The sequence below is a fragment of the Phytophthora infestans genome, genomic scaffold (genome assembly GCF_000142945.1).
Source record: "Phytophthora infestans T30-4 supercont1.34 genomic scaffold, whole genome shotgun sequence".
In the NCBI taxonomy this organism is placed as follows: domain Eukaryota; phylum Oomycota; class Peronosporomycetes; order Peronosporales; family Peronosporaceae; genus Phytophthora; species Phytophthora infestans.
In genome coordinates, this window is record NW_003303725.1 from 1,554,089 (window position 1) to 1,569,192 (window position 15,104).

Genomic DNA, 15,104 nt, shown 5'->3' on the forward strand with positions numbered 1-15,104 from the left:
TGTAGGCCACTTATCTACATACTCAGTTCCAAATACATACTACTTTGCAGATGCGCACTTCTTTCTCGGACTCGGAGGACAAACAACTTGTAGGTCTTGCGCTCGCGTGTGAATCTGCAGGCAAAAGCATCGACTGGAAGAAGCTCGCCAGCGGCAAGCTCCGCAAACACCCCCTTCCCCCCAAGGAGCTCGAGCAACGACTACGGGCGCTAAAGCGCAGTTATGGAAACGGTTTGGCGCAATTTCCTCCGTACGTTTTCCCAAGACCACCGGTAACGACGCCTAAGCTACCCCCGATACCTCTTCTGCAAGCCAGCCAAGCTGAACGAGCACATTTATTACACTGTTTCCGCTGCCGATATTTGCCAAGACGCTGGGAAGACTGATGAAAACGCTGGTTATTGCCTACCGCAGTGTCCAGCATCATTCAGATGATCGGGCCTGTCAGCAAAAATGCCATTTTACTCGATGTGGGGGCTGGATTGGGAAATATTGCGGCCAAGTTTGCGATCCAGACGAAGTCAGTCAGTGTTGGAATCGAGAAAAGAGCTGAGGTTGTTCATGCTGGCTTAAAGTGCGTACGGTCCAAAGAAATATAGCTACATAATTTGCGCAAGGCTCGCGTGCTGATTGGGGACGTGTTGGACGTATCATTGTCGTCATGCACTCTATTTCAAGACGCAACCATAGTCTATCTCAACGACTTCCTGTTCGACGAAGTCGCAAAGCTTGCTGTACGCGAAGAGCTCAGCCGTATGTCGAGGCCTCGGCTGTTTGCTTCAACGTCGCTGTATTATCCCCGCCACCGTGTACATGCCGGAGTCCGTTTTGCGTAAGGTGGAAGCTCCAAGATAGTACGTACGGTCGGGCTAGCTTGAAGTGCCAGCTAGTCCCCATTTATATGTATCTATGCAGAAGCAAGTAGTGACCAATATTTTGTTTTATAAAGTATGTGTGTCATAAAAACAATGTACTCGAATCAATATGTATACGTCGCTACATGGCTACTTTCCCTATCGTCGTGATCGCTATCGCCATGCTGCTATCGCCCTCTACATCTGCGGAGAGTCCTACTTGGCAGCTTATGAAGAACCGTTGCGAGGAGGTCAAACAAGCCATCTCCCGTCGCTACGACGAGGGGCACGTGCAGACATGTACTGTCGCCTTGCAAAAGTCCGACACAGCGTCAGCCGGTAGACCGCTGCTAATTGTCGTCGGGCCATTGGAGGCGCCACCATTTACAAGAACACCGCTCACGACGCTTACGCTGTCGCTGCCAAGTAACCAGACAAGCCGCCGACACCAGACCAACATATAGCCAAACGCTGCCACCAGTGACAGCACCCGTGTCGAGGCTGCACCTCCAGACAAGAAAATCGCGCCTGCCGCGTCCGATGGCTCACTAAGAGAGCCGCCGCGAACCTTCACCGAGCCGCCACCCACACTGTCGCCGGTGCTAGCACCGGTATCAGCGTTTATCGCTCCGCCGAGAGTACTGCGACGAATGCCACTGGAAAAGCTCACCACGCCGTTCTCGTCGGACGACACGGTCACCGAGCCACCGCGCACGCTCGAGCCGCCACTTGATCCACCACGGATCGCCACGACACCAGCATCTGCGTCGCTAGCGGCGCCACGGCAACAGCTCCGGAGCCGCTCACGCTGACTCCAGACGGCGACCGACAGCGAAACCGACGCACCGGTGTCCGCTTCGCCAGTACCAGTGGTCACCTCGCCGCTAGAGCTCGTGTAATTGGCCCCTCCATTACATAAGTAGGTATATTTCCTTTCATAAGTAGGTGAAATGCTGTCATGCCATTGGCTAATATATGGGGAGCCAGACCCATTATTAGCCAATTGGACTGTGACGTGTACTAGAATGGCCAAGGCTGTGGCCTTGGTCCTAAAAAGTCAGAGTTGAGTTTTCCTTAGATCTAAGACTCAGCCGTCCTATTGTGAGCTTCCTCAACACTATAGTGTAAGCAAGTAACGAAGTACATACATGACCCTTTACACCTGGTAGCACTTTGTAGTCCTTCCAATGACCAAGTTCAACATGAGCCAAGACCTCACCACGCTGCTTTCCCCCATCTCACTCGGATCGAGTGGAAAGCTCTTCACCGCCTCGCGGCGGTGCCCGGCGAAACCATCGTCACATCGCTGCTGCGCTCAGCGACGCCCGACGAGCAGCGCGTAACGGCACAAGAATTCATGGAACGCGAGCTCGCCGATGCGAATCGGCGAGTGTCAACTCCCTCGCGTATCTTCACGAATGACGTCGTGAAGCTAGAGACGTCCACCTACTCCGGTGCCGGAGAAGACCGACTTCCACTGAATCGTTGGTTTCGAGAGATCGACATCGCCATCGCCTCGAGGTTGATCGAGGCGCCTTCCGCGAAGGTCACTTTATCCTCTCTCGGCTGTCTGGGAAATATAAGGAATGGGCCCTCGGCAAGTTGGTCGTCGACCCCAACGCCTTCCCCACTCTGGATATCCTCTAGAGTGACCTTCGGCTCGCGTACGAGCCGCCGCAAGATGAATCTTGAATTCGGACAGACATCTTCGCCGTTCGGCAAGGCACGATGACTATGCGCGACTACGTCCAGAAGAAACGACACCTCGCGTCGGGTATCGTGTCCAAGCCCATCGATATGGCCATTTAGGTTCATGTGTTCGTGTTCGGTATGCGCGAAGGCATGACGCGCTACTGCCTTACAAGATCGGACCCCTCTACACTCGAAGTGTAATGGGCCCAACTCCAATTACATAAGTAGGTAGATGTTTCTTTAGTTATTACATAAGTAGGTAAAGTGGCACACGGGTAGCGTGTGCCAAAGTGTCATCATCTGATTGGTTGATAGTGAGGAGCCAGACTCACTTATTGACCAATCAGATATAGACATGTGTTTGAGTGGTTCACACGAGGCCAGGGGTAGCCGCCCTGGTTCTAAATAAATCAGAGTTGAATTTGACACAAACCTAAGACTTGGTTTTATTATTGCGAGCTTCCTCCGCACTATAGTGTAAGCTAGTAGCGGTATCTCTTACCCCGTTACACCTGGTAGCACTTCGTAGTCCTTCCAACGACCAAGTCTACGATGAGCCAAGTCCAGATCTCCGGGGCGACCCTGGAGCATGCTGCATTCCCCCATCTCACTCGCGTGGAGTGGGAAGCGCTTCACCGCCTCGTGGCGGTGTCCGGAGACGCTGTCGTCGCATCGCTGCTGAGCTCAGCGACGCCCGACCAGCAACGTCTTGCAGCACAAGAGTTCATGGAACGCGAGCTCGCCGATGCGAATCGGCGGGTGTCAACTCCCTCGCGTCCATCCCAGAATGACGTCGTCAAGATGGAGACGTCTACGTATTCTGGCGCCGGTGAAAACTGGCTTCCGCTAAACCGGTGGTTCCGCGAGATCGACATCGCTATCGCCTCGCGACGCATCGAGGCGTCATCGGCCAAGATGAACTTCCTCCTCTCCCGGCTAACCGGGAAGGCCAAAGAATGGACCCTCGGGAAGCTGGTTGTCGACCCCGAGGCTTTCCCGACTCTGGAAACTCTCCAGAGCGACTTGCGCCTCGCGTTCGAGCCCCCGCAAGATGAGTCTCGCGTTCGCGCAGAGTTCTTCGCTCTGCGGCAAGGGCAGATGTCCATGCGTGATTACGTCCAGAAGACGCGACATCTGGCGTCATGCATCGTGACCAAGCCAATCGACATGGCCTCGCAAGTCCACGTATTTGTGTTCGGCATGCGCGAAGGCATGACCCGCTACTGCCTCACCAGAGCTGAGCCCTCCTCTCTCGAGGAGGCGTTTGCACTCGCGATTCGCGAGGATTACATGGTAGCTGCGTCGTACGCCGCAGCCATACCTGCGGAAGCCCGGGAGTCTACCCCCGAGCCCCATGGAGATCGACGTCTTCAACGCGTCGAGCAATCGACGTCGCGGGTCCTACCGCGGCAGCTCTGGGCGAAGCAATCGCTCCCTCATTTGCTTCCGTTGTGGGAAGAAGGTTCATCGCGCGGCGGAGTGCCGCGCGCCAGCTCCCGTCGTCTCTCACGTCGACGCGGAACACTCCTCGGTCGCTCATTCAAAAAACGACCAGGACCAGTAGGTGCGGGGCGCCCTACTGGCTTTGACGAAGGACCGGGCCCTCCGGTGGCAGCCCAACCTTCGAGCCCTCCCGTGCTCCAAGCACACACCAATGCTACCACTACGCCGGGCGACTCGAGACTGATCATCGTCAGCCTCCACGTCACCGGTGCCCGGCGACCACTGCGCGCGCTCCTTGACTCAGGAGCGACCAACAACTTCTTTCGCGCGTCGTGTTTGTCGGTACTACCCAAGAACGTCCGCGTCCGGAATGGTCCGGGCGAGATCCAAGTCAAACTCGCAGACGGTAAGGCTCGCCGCGTTGCGCGGCGTGACGTGTCTTTGTCGTACACGTTCGACGGCTTCCGTAGCAAGGACGACTTCTTGGTGATCGAGATGAACTACGCGTTTGACTGCATCCTGGGCATCCCTTGGCTTGCGCGATATCAGCCAGAGATTGACTGGCTGGCCCAATCAGTCAAGCGTCGACGTGGATTCGACATGAGCGAGGTCTTCACACACCTCTTGGTGGCGCCAAGAGACTGGCCCCACGTCACAGTCGTCGACAAAACAGCAACGACACAAGCAGTGCACAGAGCAAGCGATGGCCCTCTCTGCATGGCTTGTGCTACGTTGTTGAACGAAGAGCCCTCGCGGTTTCGCGAGGTAGATGATGAGGTGGTTGAGCAGCGGCTCCCACAGTACAAGACGGTGGTCGAGCAGGGACTTCCACAACACGAGATGATGGTCGAGCAGGGGCTCCCACAACACGAGACAGTGGTCGAGCAGGGGCTCCCACACAACGAGACGGCGGTAGAGCAGAGGTTCCCGCCGAACGATTCGGCGGTCGAGCAGATTGGGCTCCCGTCAAACGATGCCGCGGTTGAGCAGGGGCTCCCGCGTGTTCCCGGCCCGGTCGAGTACGGTCTCTCGCGCCTAGAGGAGGGTGATGCATCGTCGAGTAGCAGTGCGTCAGACTCGAGCGTAAGCTCGAGGAAGTCGAAGAAGAAGTCGAAGCGACGACGCCTGAAACCTCGTCGAGACTACACAACCAGCGATAGCCCGCCGATGGAATCGGTCAGCGCGCTGGAGTACGTGGAAGGAGGCCCGAATCGGTCGCGCAGCATCGCAATCGCGAGCCCGCCGCGCGCAGCGGCGGCGATCACACGCCTTCCAGGCTTGTTCCGGAAGAACTTTCTTCGGGACCTCAAGGCTGGAGACGTCGAGCAAGTATGCTTGGTCACCGAGGCAGTCTCGGTGGATGAGGCAGCAAATGCGGTCGCAACCGACAGTGAACGTTCACGTCCGCTAGGTGCTGAACCTAAGTCTGCTCGAGAGGAACGATTCCAAACGCAGTCCTGGGAGGCCTTGCGTGAGTCAGCGAATCCCGTATACGACACCGCCTGCGAGTACGCCGACGTCTTCCCGGATGAGATCCCCGCCGAGCTAACGGCGGATCGTGGGGTTCAGCATGAGATCGACCTCGCGCCAGGTACGAAGTACTGCGTCACCAGACAATGGCCACTTCCTCGTGATCAAGTGAAAGCGATCGATGACTTCTTCGAGGGCCGCCGAAAGGCGGGTCACGTGCGTGAGAGTACCTCTCCCCATTCCAGTCCAACGTTCTGTGTGAAGAAAGCTACAGGGGGATGGCGTATCGTTCACGCATTCAACAAGTTGAATGATGCCACCATCCCCGCGCAGACTCCGATCCCTCGGAAGGACATGGTACTGGACTCCATGGCTGGCAGCGTCATCTACAGCGCCATCGACCTGACCGATGGATTCTACTAGATCCTGATGAGAACATCTGATGTACCTCTCACTGCCGTAAGTACACCGAGCGGGATGCTCTGGGAGTGGCTCGTGATGCCACAGGGCCTCAAGAACGCGCCTGCCACCTTCAATCGCATGGTCTCCCATGTGCTTCGCCCGCTTCGAGACTTCGCGCCGAGTTACTTCGACGACATCTTCGTGCACAGCCGCGCTGAGGGCAACCTCAGTGCCGTGGACGTACATCTAAAATACCTGAGACAAGTCTTTCAGGTGATGCGAGAGAACAAGCTCTACGCAAACCTGAAGAAATGTGTCTTCTGCGCACCGGAGATTCCGGTGTTGGGATGCTACGTGAGCATGAACGGTGTGCGCGCGGATCCCGAGAAGGTATCGTCTATCTGTGCTTGGCCAACGCCGACAAGCCCCACTGAGTTGCGTCAGTGGCTTGGTATGGCCAATTACTTGCACAAGTACACGAAGAATTACGCTGGGTTGATCCAGCCGCTGTCCTCGCTGCTGAAGAAGGACGTGATCTGGGAGTGGAAATCGGACCACCAAGCTGCATTCGACTCGGTGAAGAAGAGCTTGGCGTCTGCGCCGATACTGAAGCTTGCTGATGACTCAAAGCCATTCCACGTCGTCTGCGACGCGAGCGATTTTGCCATCGGCTGTGCGCTGATGCAGTTCGATGATGACGAACACGAACGCGTTATCAGCTACCAGTCGCGCCAACTGAAGCCAGCCGAGAAGAATTACCCAGTCCACGACAAGGAGCTCCTGGCAATGCGGTACGCTCTGATCAAATTCAGAGTGTACCTGATCGGCGAACAGTAATTTGCGGTTTACACTGATCACGCATCGCTGCGGACAGCGATGAAGAGCCCTCACTTGTCGCAACGGATGGCCCGTTGGCTGTCATTCTTCTCCGAGTACAACTTCGTTGTTCACTACAAGCCGGGCAAGAATAACATTCTCGCCGACGCGCTGTCTCGGCGTCCGGACTACGATCCCCGTGAAGCGCTAGGACATCAGCTCGCTGATGAGGACGACGACGAATGTGCGGTCTGCGTGTCGTCAGGCATCAACTTGACGTTGACCACGCCCACGCTCCCGCTGGGCGACGAGATTGCTACAGCGTACGATGATGACCCTATATACGGCGCCATCATGAAGCACCTGCGTGCTCCTAGTAGTGACACGCTAAGTGCCCTGTCAAAGACCACGCGGAATCAGATCGATCGATATCGACTGGACGGTAATCTACTCAAGTACAGCATCGACAGGTTCGATGGTCCTCGAGTCGTCGTCCCAAACGACGCTGATCTACGTGCGCGCATAATCCACGAGTATCATGACGCCCCGACTGGAGGACATCTCGGTCGCGAGAAGACGTACGCGGCTCTGTCGAGAGACTTCTATTGGCCGCACATGTACAAGTGGGTACGCAAGTGGGTCCGCACATGTGAAACTTGCCAGCGAGTCAAACCGTCTTCGACGTCTCAGGCCCCATTGCGCCCTCTTCCGGTCGCCACGGAAGCCTGGCGCTCCATTTCGATGGACTTCATCTTCGGTCTTCCGCCCGATACAGCCGGGCGCACAGGTGTACTTGTGTTCGCTGATCGTTTCAGCAAGATGGTCCATCTCGGTCCGGTGGCGGCCTCAATCACCGCGGAAGAGTCCGCGGCCCACTTCGTCTACGTGATTTTTCGTCACCACGGCCTGCCGGAGTCTATCGTGTCCGACCGCGACCCGCGGTTTACATCCGCGTTCTGGTCACGCCTCTTCGAGCTCTTGGGAACCAAATTGCTGATGTCAACTGCGGCACATCCGGAGACGGATGGACAAACAGAACGCGTCAACCGCGTCCTTGAAGATGTTCTCCGAAGCTACGCAACTTCGTACACGAGCTGGAGCTCGTTCCTACCGCTAGCCGAGTTCGCACTCAACAACGCCGAGCACTCCTCGACGGGTATGACGCCGTTCTTCGTGAACAACGCTCGCCACCCACGTGTTCCGGCACTTCTCGCCGTGGGTCACCCCACGGATGCTGGCGGCTCCACCCTTAGTGGGGGAGAACCTCCTTCGGTCGACATGGATGCTGAAGCTGCGCTCAGCTCTAGGGACAACGTGTCCGTGTCGTGGTCATCACCGGTACGTGAACCGGTGTCTCAGCACGCACCGGTAGCCTCACCGGTGTCAACAAGCCTGCCGGCGCACTCGACTTCAGGGTTATCTTCGGGTGTAGCCAGTGCGAACGCCCTGACTCGTTCTCCGTCCAAGCAGTCCATCGATCCTCCTCGGCATACTGCATCTCCGATAACGAGATGGACGTCGCAGAACTTGATCGATCCAGGCAGCAAGATTCGTGAGCAAGAAGTTACCACGGCAAACTATACACCGAAACCCTCGGTGCTTCCTGCCGATCGCTCGGCAGTTGCGGAATTCGTCATGCAAAGGCAATCCATCGCAAGGTTCGTCCGCGACGCACTGCAGAACGCAGTGGACAAGCAAAATGAACAATCTGATAAGCACGGTCGAAAGAACGTGAATGTATTCAAGATAGGAGATCGCGTTCTCCTATCGACCGAGGGAATCCGCGCTTCCGCCGTGACCAACCTCGGCGCCAACAAACTTGCCCCACGCTTCATCGGTCCTTTTCGTGTAACCAAGGCTGTGGGCGACGCCTACACCTTGGACATCCCGTCATCACTTAGACTCCACCCGACGTTTTACGTCGGGCGACTCAAGCGGTACCTCCCTGCGACGATTCCTGATTCGAGCCAGCAGACGGAGCATGCGTCGGGCGACCAGCCCGACGAGCCTGACGCGCCAGAAAGCCGTCAGCCCCTGGCGCCCGCTCTCGCGGACGATCTCCCTGCTGGGCAGAGCCAAGCACATGCGTCTCCAATCCCCGTAGGCGAGATAACAGCTCCCGATTCGACTGACGAAGCTCCGACGCGATCTGCTCAGCCCGCCAGGCACGATCTTCCGCCCTCCGAGGCGCTTCTATCGCCCGAGTGCTCCCCCTGCGGGTCCGACGTAGTGTCCTTACGTTGATCGCGTCTGTCAACGCGTTCCCGTGCGTGGGATTGCACTTAGCCTTGGGGCTGGCGGTGATGCTGCCACCCAGACCGGGAATCAGGGCGTCTTCGCTCGACTTGTGGACAGCCTGGACCAGTTGGAACGGGATGTCTCAGGTGTAGCGGGGTTACACGCAAGTGGCTACATGTAGCCCCTTGGTTACGAAGGAGGTAACGAAGGAGGTTTTCCACGTTAGTGTGCGATACACCAATGGTTACATTTGGCAGACTATTGGACTGCATGCATTTGGGGGATTCATCGGTTAAAAGTCAATATCTTTAACAAATTAGAATAGTAAGATTCTGTCATGGTTACCATGATACATACCGTTATTTAGAGTATTATATTAGGCGGGAAACCAAAACAGACAAATAAACAGCTCTCCCGCAGCCCCATAGTCCTCGCGTAATGCAAGGGCAAATGCCTCTTCGTGTAACGGGGTAAGAGATACCGTTACTAGCTTACACTATAGTGCGGAGGAAGCTCGCAATAATAAAACCAAGTCTTAGGTTTGTGTCAAATTCAACTCTGATTTATTTAGGACCAGGGCGGCTACCCCTGGCCTCGTGTGGACCACTTAAACACATGTCTATATCTGATTGGTCAATAAGTGAGTCTGGATCCTCACTATCAAACAATCAGATGATGACACTTTGGCACACGCTACCCGTGTGCCACTTTACCTACTTATGTAATAACTAAAGAAACATCTACCTACTTATGTAATTGGCGTTGGGCCCATTACATCACCCTCCTCTCTAAGTTGCGCTTACGCGACATAAGCGCACGGAACACCTTTGAAGAAAACTCGAAAACCCAACGGAGCGAAGATGGCCGAGGACAACACGACGCAGTCAACGGGCGTTAGCACCAGCGCGACGCTGGTGACAGCAGCAAACATCGACGCACTAACGGCGGCGGTAACCCAGACAGCCGAGACACCGGCGGAGCCGACAGTCACGAGGATCAGTGCCGGAAGCACGCGGTCGTGCGTGATGGACGACGCCCTGGTTCCCTGGGACATGTACGACTTGTCAGGAGCGGAGAATCCGGATACTCTAGACACTATGAAGAACCACTTTCGTCGCTTCCGCGCGACGCGGAAGAAATACATTGAAGGCGCTGATCGTGAGGGACTTCGTCGCTCTTGGTGTGCCTTCATCCGGCGATGGAACCGGATGTCGCGTGCTGGAGAAAGCTTTGTCGACTGGTTGGCGTATCGCGAGGAGATCCTCGCGGATCATTCGATTGGAGAGCTGCGCGTGAAGGTCTGCAACAACGCGTGGGATTTGGATCGACTCTGCTTCGTGCACGTGAGAGAGGGGTGCGAGTCCTGTGGTAGTATTCAACCCGTCCGACTCATCGCGAATGGAGGGAACATCTCGCTGAGCGGCCACTCAGCGGCGAGGAGTCGGGATGGATCGGAAAGTACGAGCACACCCTGTCCAGTATGGATCTGGCGGCTAATCGCGGCGGCTCACGCCGGCGTTGCACGCGTCGGAGCGCGGCGTCGTTGTCGCCTCCTCGTGCGGGTCGTTCTCGTGGCCGTTCTCGATCTCGTTCGCGGTCTCCGCGGGGTGACCCGCGGAATTCTTCTTCTCAAGCAGCATGGTCTCATACTCGTGGACCACGTTCGGAACGTCGCGGAGAAGGTTGGCGCGGGGCTCCCACGTATTATGTTCTGGGGGATAACCGAGCCAACGTACCAAGTAGCGGCGCGCGGTCGGAACCGCGCGAGGAACACGACTACTGACGTTTCGTTGAGCGGTCGCGCTGTGGGGATCTTCGTGGTCAACGATACGCTCCACAATCCAGCGCGCATCACCCACCGAGTCAATTATCGGTGGTGGGCCTTCACGATGATACGGCGTACGCCCTGTACGTTCAGGGCGAGGTGGAGGCAGCTTCGAACCGCGCGTTGGACGCTCAGGCTGGGGCTGAGCACTCCGAGCTACTTACGAGCATGACTCGACGTACTTCAGTATATTCGAGCATCTCCGCTCTCCCCGCGTCACACTAGGAGATCTTTCCCGCTCTGTACGAACCTATATTAACCGATATCGTCTCAAAGATGAGCTGCTGACGTACAGCATCAATAACGTCGATGTCCCACGTGTCGTTGTCCCTAACGCCCCGGTCTGCGGACACGAATTATCCATGCGTTTCGTGATGCCCCGCTGGGCGCTCATCTCGGTCGCGAGAATACGTTTGCCGCTGTGTCACGCGACTTTTATTGGCCCCACCTGTATAAATGGGTACGTAAGTGGGTGCGCACCTGCGAGATCTGCCAGTCCGTAAAACCTACTTCGTCGTCGCAGGCTCCCCTGCGGCCTCTACCAGTGGCCACCGAGGCCTGGCGCTCGGTGTCGATGGACTTCATCTTCGGGCTCCCACCCGATGCTAAAGGACGTTCAGGTGTCCTAGTGCTTGTCGACCGCTTCAGCAAGATGGTCCACCTGATTCCGGTGTCGGATTCGATCACCGCGGCAGATACTGCGGTGCACTTCATCAATGCGGTCTTCCGCCATCTTGGTCCTCCTGAATCCAGCGTCTCCGACCGCGACCCGCGCTTCACGTCGGCCTTCTGGTCAAAGCTCGTGGTGTTACTGGGCTCGAGCTGTCCATGTCCACGGCAGCCCATTCGGAAACGGACGGCCGGACGGAGCGCGTAAATCGCGTCCTCGAAGACGTCCTTCGAAGATACGTGACGACGTTCTCCAGCTGGAGCTCGTTTCTGCCTCTGGCCGAGTTTGCACTGCAACGCGGTACACGCGTCGACTGGGCTGATGCCCTTTATTATTAACAACGCGCGACACCCGCGTGTCCCTGCTCTCCTTGTCGTGGGCCCTCCCACAGCACCGTGTGTCTCCCCTCAGGGTGGCAATGAAGCTGCTGACAAGCCGTCTACTCCATCTCCGACGACTTCGGCGGCAACACCGGTTGCTAATGATATCCCCCAGTCCCCACGTAGGTCAACGCAGTGACACGTACCGCGTCGAGCCCACTTGCGCCGGCTAACTACGCGCCGAAGCATGCGGCGCGACCAGTCGACTCCGCAGTCGTCTCCGACTTCGTACTACAGCGCCAAGCGGTCACCCGCTATGTTCGAGACGCACTGCAGGACTCAGTAAACAAGCAGGAGGATAATGCTGACAAGCCTAGGCGCAAGAACACGGCCAAGTTTACGACAGACGAACGAGTGCTCCTTTTCGATGGAAGGTACCAGCAGCTCTGCGGTTACCAACGTCGGCGCGACCAAACGCGTGCCGCGCTTTTATTGGGCCGTTTAGATAATCAAGACCATTGGTGACGCTTACACTATGGACATTCCTACGCCACTACGTCTGCATTCGACGTTTTACGTCGGACGACTCAAGAAAGTTTACCCCGCTACGATTCCAGAGTCGTCTCAACCTCCTGAGCCGGAGCATGCGTCGAGCGATCTTCTCGACGGGGCGGCGAGCCATCGATCCATATGCACGAGGAGTCGGGCCCCGAGGCTGTGCCCCCGTCTGTAAGGGGCCGTGAACCGATCTCTCCAGCGTCTGCAGCTGAGCAAGGATCTCCCGGTTAGACTGACGCAGCTGCGCACTCTCCCTAGTGGCCCGGGCAGTCTGATTCAGAGCCTCATCCAACTTCTGCTGGGCATCGCAGTAGCGGTTCAACAAGTCGTTCTCGTTCTGGGCAGGCAGAACGCGAGTGGTATCGACGCGACGGCCCTTCTCCTGTTGTTGACGCTGCCGGAGATACCCGGTGGATTGTTGAGCACATTGTTGTCCACGAAGGTCGACCTCGTGCGGGTATGATGGCTCGGATTTCCTCCCGACGAGGTTACGTGGGAGCCTCGAGCCAATCTTATTCGTGACGTCCCGAATGTAGTCGATGTTTTGGTCATTTCGACGCAGGAAGAGGCCGACAGAGTGTAGAGCCAGAGTAGGCAGGTGTCTGGGACCTCGTAGGGCTCTTTAAGTGTGCATGCAAGTGTCCACGAAGTTGCAGTGCTCTATCCGCACTAAGAGATAGCGGGGCACATAGTCCAGATTACGACATCTGCTAAACTGTAATGGCTCCCTACCAACTGTAAAAATCCTCAACAGTTGTGGTATTTCGCCAGCCTACCCGGTGGACTTCATCGGATGTTTGTCAAAAACTCACAACTCGCGCTTTGGAGGGAAAGCCAGAGACCTCTAGTGAGGCACAACGCTCCCCTTTAGCCTAGCAATTACCGCTCTACAGTATAATACCAAGTACTTGAGTAAAACCTACATGCCTAAGAAAGTTTTTTCCAACTCATTTAAGTTCTGTATAATTGCATTACTGGCTCTATCCATATAGGAAACGCCTCTTGAGCAGGATCTACGAAGGAGGAAATGGCCCGCGAAATTTGGCCTTTCGGACTTAATTTTTAGAGCGGTCCCTTACGTAAGATCGAAGCGAAAACTTAGTTTTACAGACAACGCCAGTTATAGTGGAGGTGTTTCGTCTCCAGCCTTTTGAAATCTGATTGGCTATGCTCTGAGAATCAAGCCATTAAGATTCCTTTATCTAGTATGATGCCCCGTTTTTTCTATTACCGGTCGTATGGCTTTTATAAAACAGCTCGAATACCGCTAGCTACCCGCGGGCAAAGACGGTAGTAACGTATCGTTTTATGCCTCCGTTCGCATACTTAGCTAGTGAATTGTGGCTGGGTCGGGGCTGCGGTCCCGCAAAGTGACGGAACGCCACACAGCACGTTGCGCTTGAGTCCGAGAGTTTACAAACTCTTAATGACGGCTTGTCGAAGGGAGCAAAGTAACCAGCTAAAGATAAGGTTGAGGCTGAGTATATTTATAGATAGGCCTAACTTTATTTTCAAAACAAAAATAAAAGTCACACGTAGTGAAGCTACGTAGTTTTCCAACGGTTGATCTATCGAGAACCTGGTACCATGTACCAGTCATTACGAGCCTTCGCACGCGCTCTTCTTCTCGATCTTCACTTCAGCATTACGACGACGCTAGCGTGTATTCGCGAGCTAGTGATAACAGTGATCATGGTCACAAGACGCCTGGGCGATCTGAGAGCCCGCTGACGAGGCTAAAGGGCTCGCCCAAAGATGGAGATGATGAGAAAGGGAGGTATTTCTTTAGAACCTATCGCTATCTGAGGGTCTTGAGCGTGATCACACTGCTGCCCAGCGTATGCGTGGGGGCTCGGTGCTGTGGGTAACGATGTTGTTTTGATTTTAACTCTCACGTTTGGTTTCACGCTCTCTCGTAGCAAGGCTCTCTTTCGCGGGTGCTAACTAATCCGTGATTCTATTTTTTCGTGGGTTTCACACGTTTCGGCTCAAATTCTTACCGTGGCGTCTCACCAGCGGTACTCTCGTCGATGGACGCCCTTCCGTGGTTCCGGTTTCCACGTATTTGTCTGGTCCATCCGCATAAGGATGTACTTGCCGCTCATGTCGGAGTTACTAAGACGCTCGACAAAGTGCGCAAGCACGCTTACTGGCACGGGTGGAAGAAGGATGTGGCCGAATATGTTCGGGAATGCACCGTGTGCGGCAGTGGTAAAGGCTATCGCCCTTGGAGAAATGGCCGAAAGCAGAGGATGCCCGTACAAGAACTATCGGGACCTTTCTCGCTATTAGTGGTGGACGCCATAGGTCCCTTAGTGGCTACTCCTCGAGGAAACAAGTTCATACTCGTCTTCGCTGACTATTTCACTCGATGGGTCGAAGCGTTCCCAGTGGCCCGCTTGGACACTGTAACGTTCGTAGAAGTTATGGTGAACGAAGTGATCTCGCGGCACGGAGTCCCCGAGAAACTACTGAGCGACCAAGGATCCAACTTCATCTCGAACCTGGCACGATCCTTCTACGATACACTCAAGATCAAGAAGTTGTTTGGAGCTGCTTACCATCCTCAGACTCAGGGGCTAGTCGAACGCTTCAACGGCACGCTGATCGGGATGCTTAAGATGTATGTCAACGAAGCTCAGAACGACTGGGACTTATATCTTCCCCGAGTACTGTTCGCATATCGTTCGTCGTATCACGAGGTCCTTAAGGACTCACCATTCTTCAGCCTGTATGGCCGGGACCCGGTGTTACCTCTGGACCTCGCGTTTCTCAACACGAACACGGATGGAAGAAGTAACGAAGTTGCTAGCTAC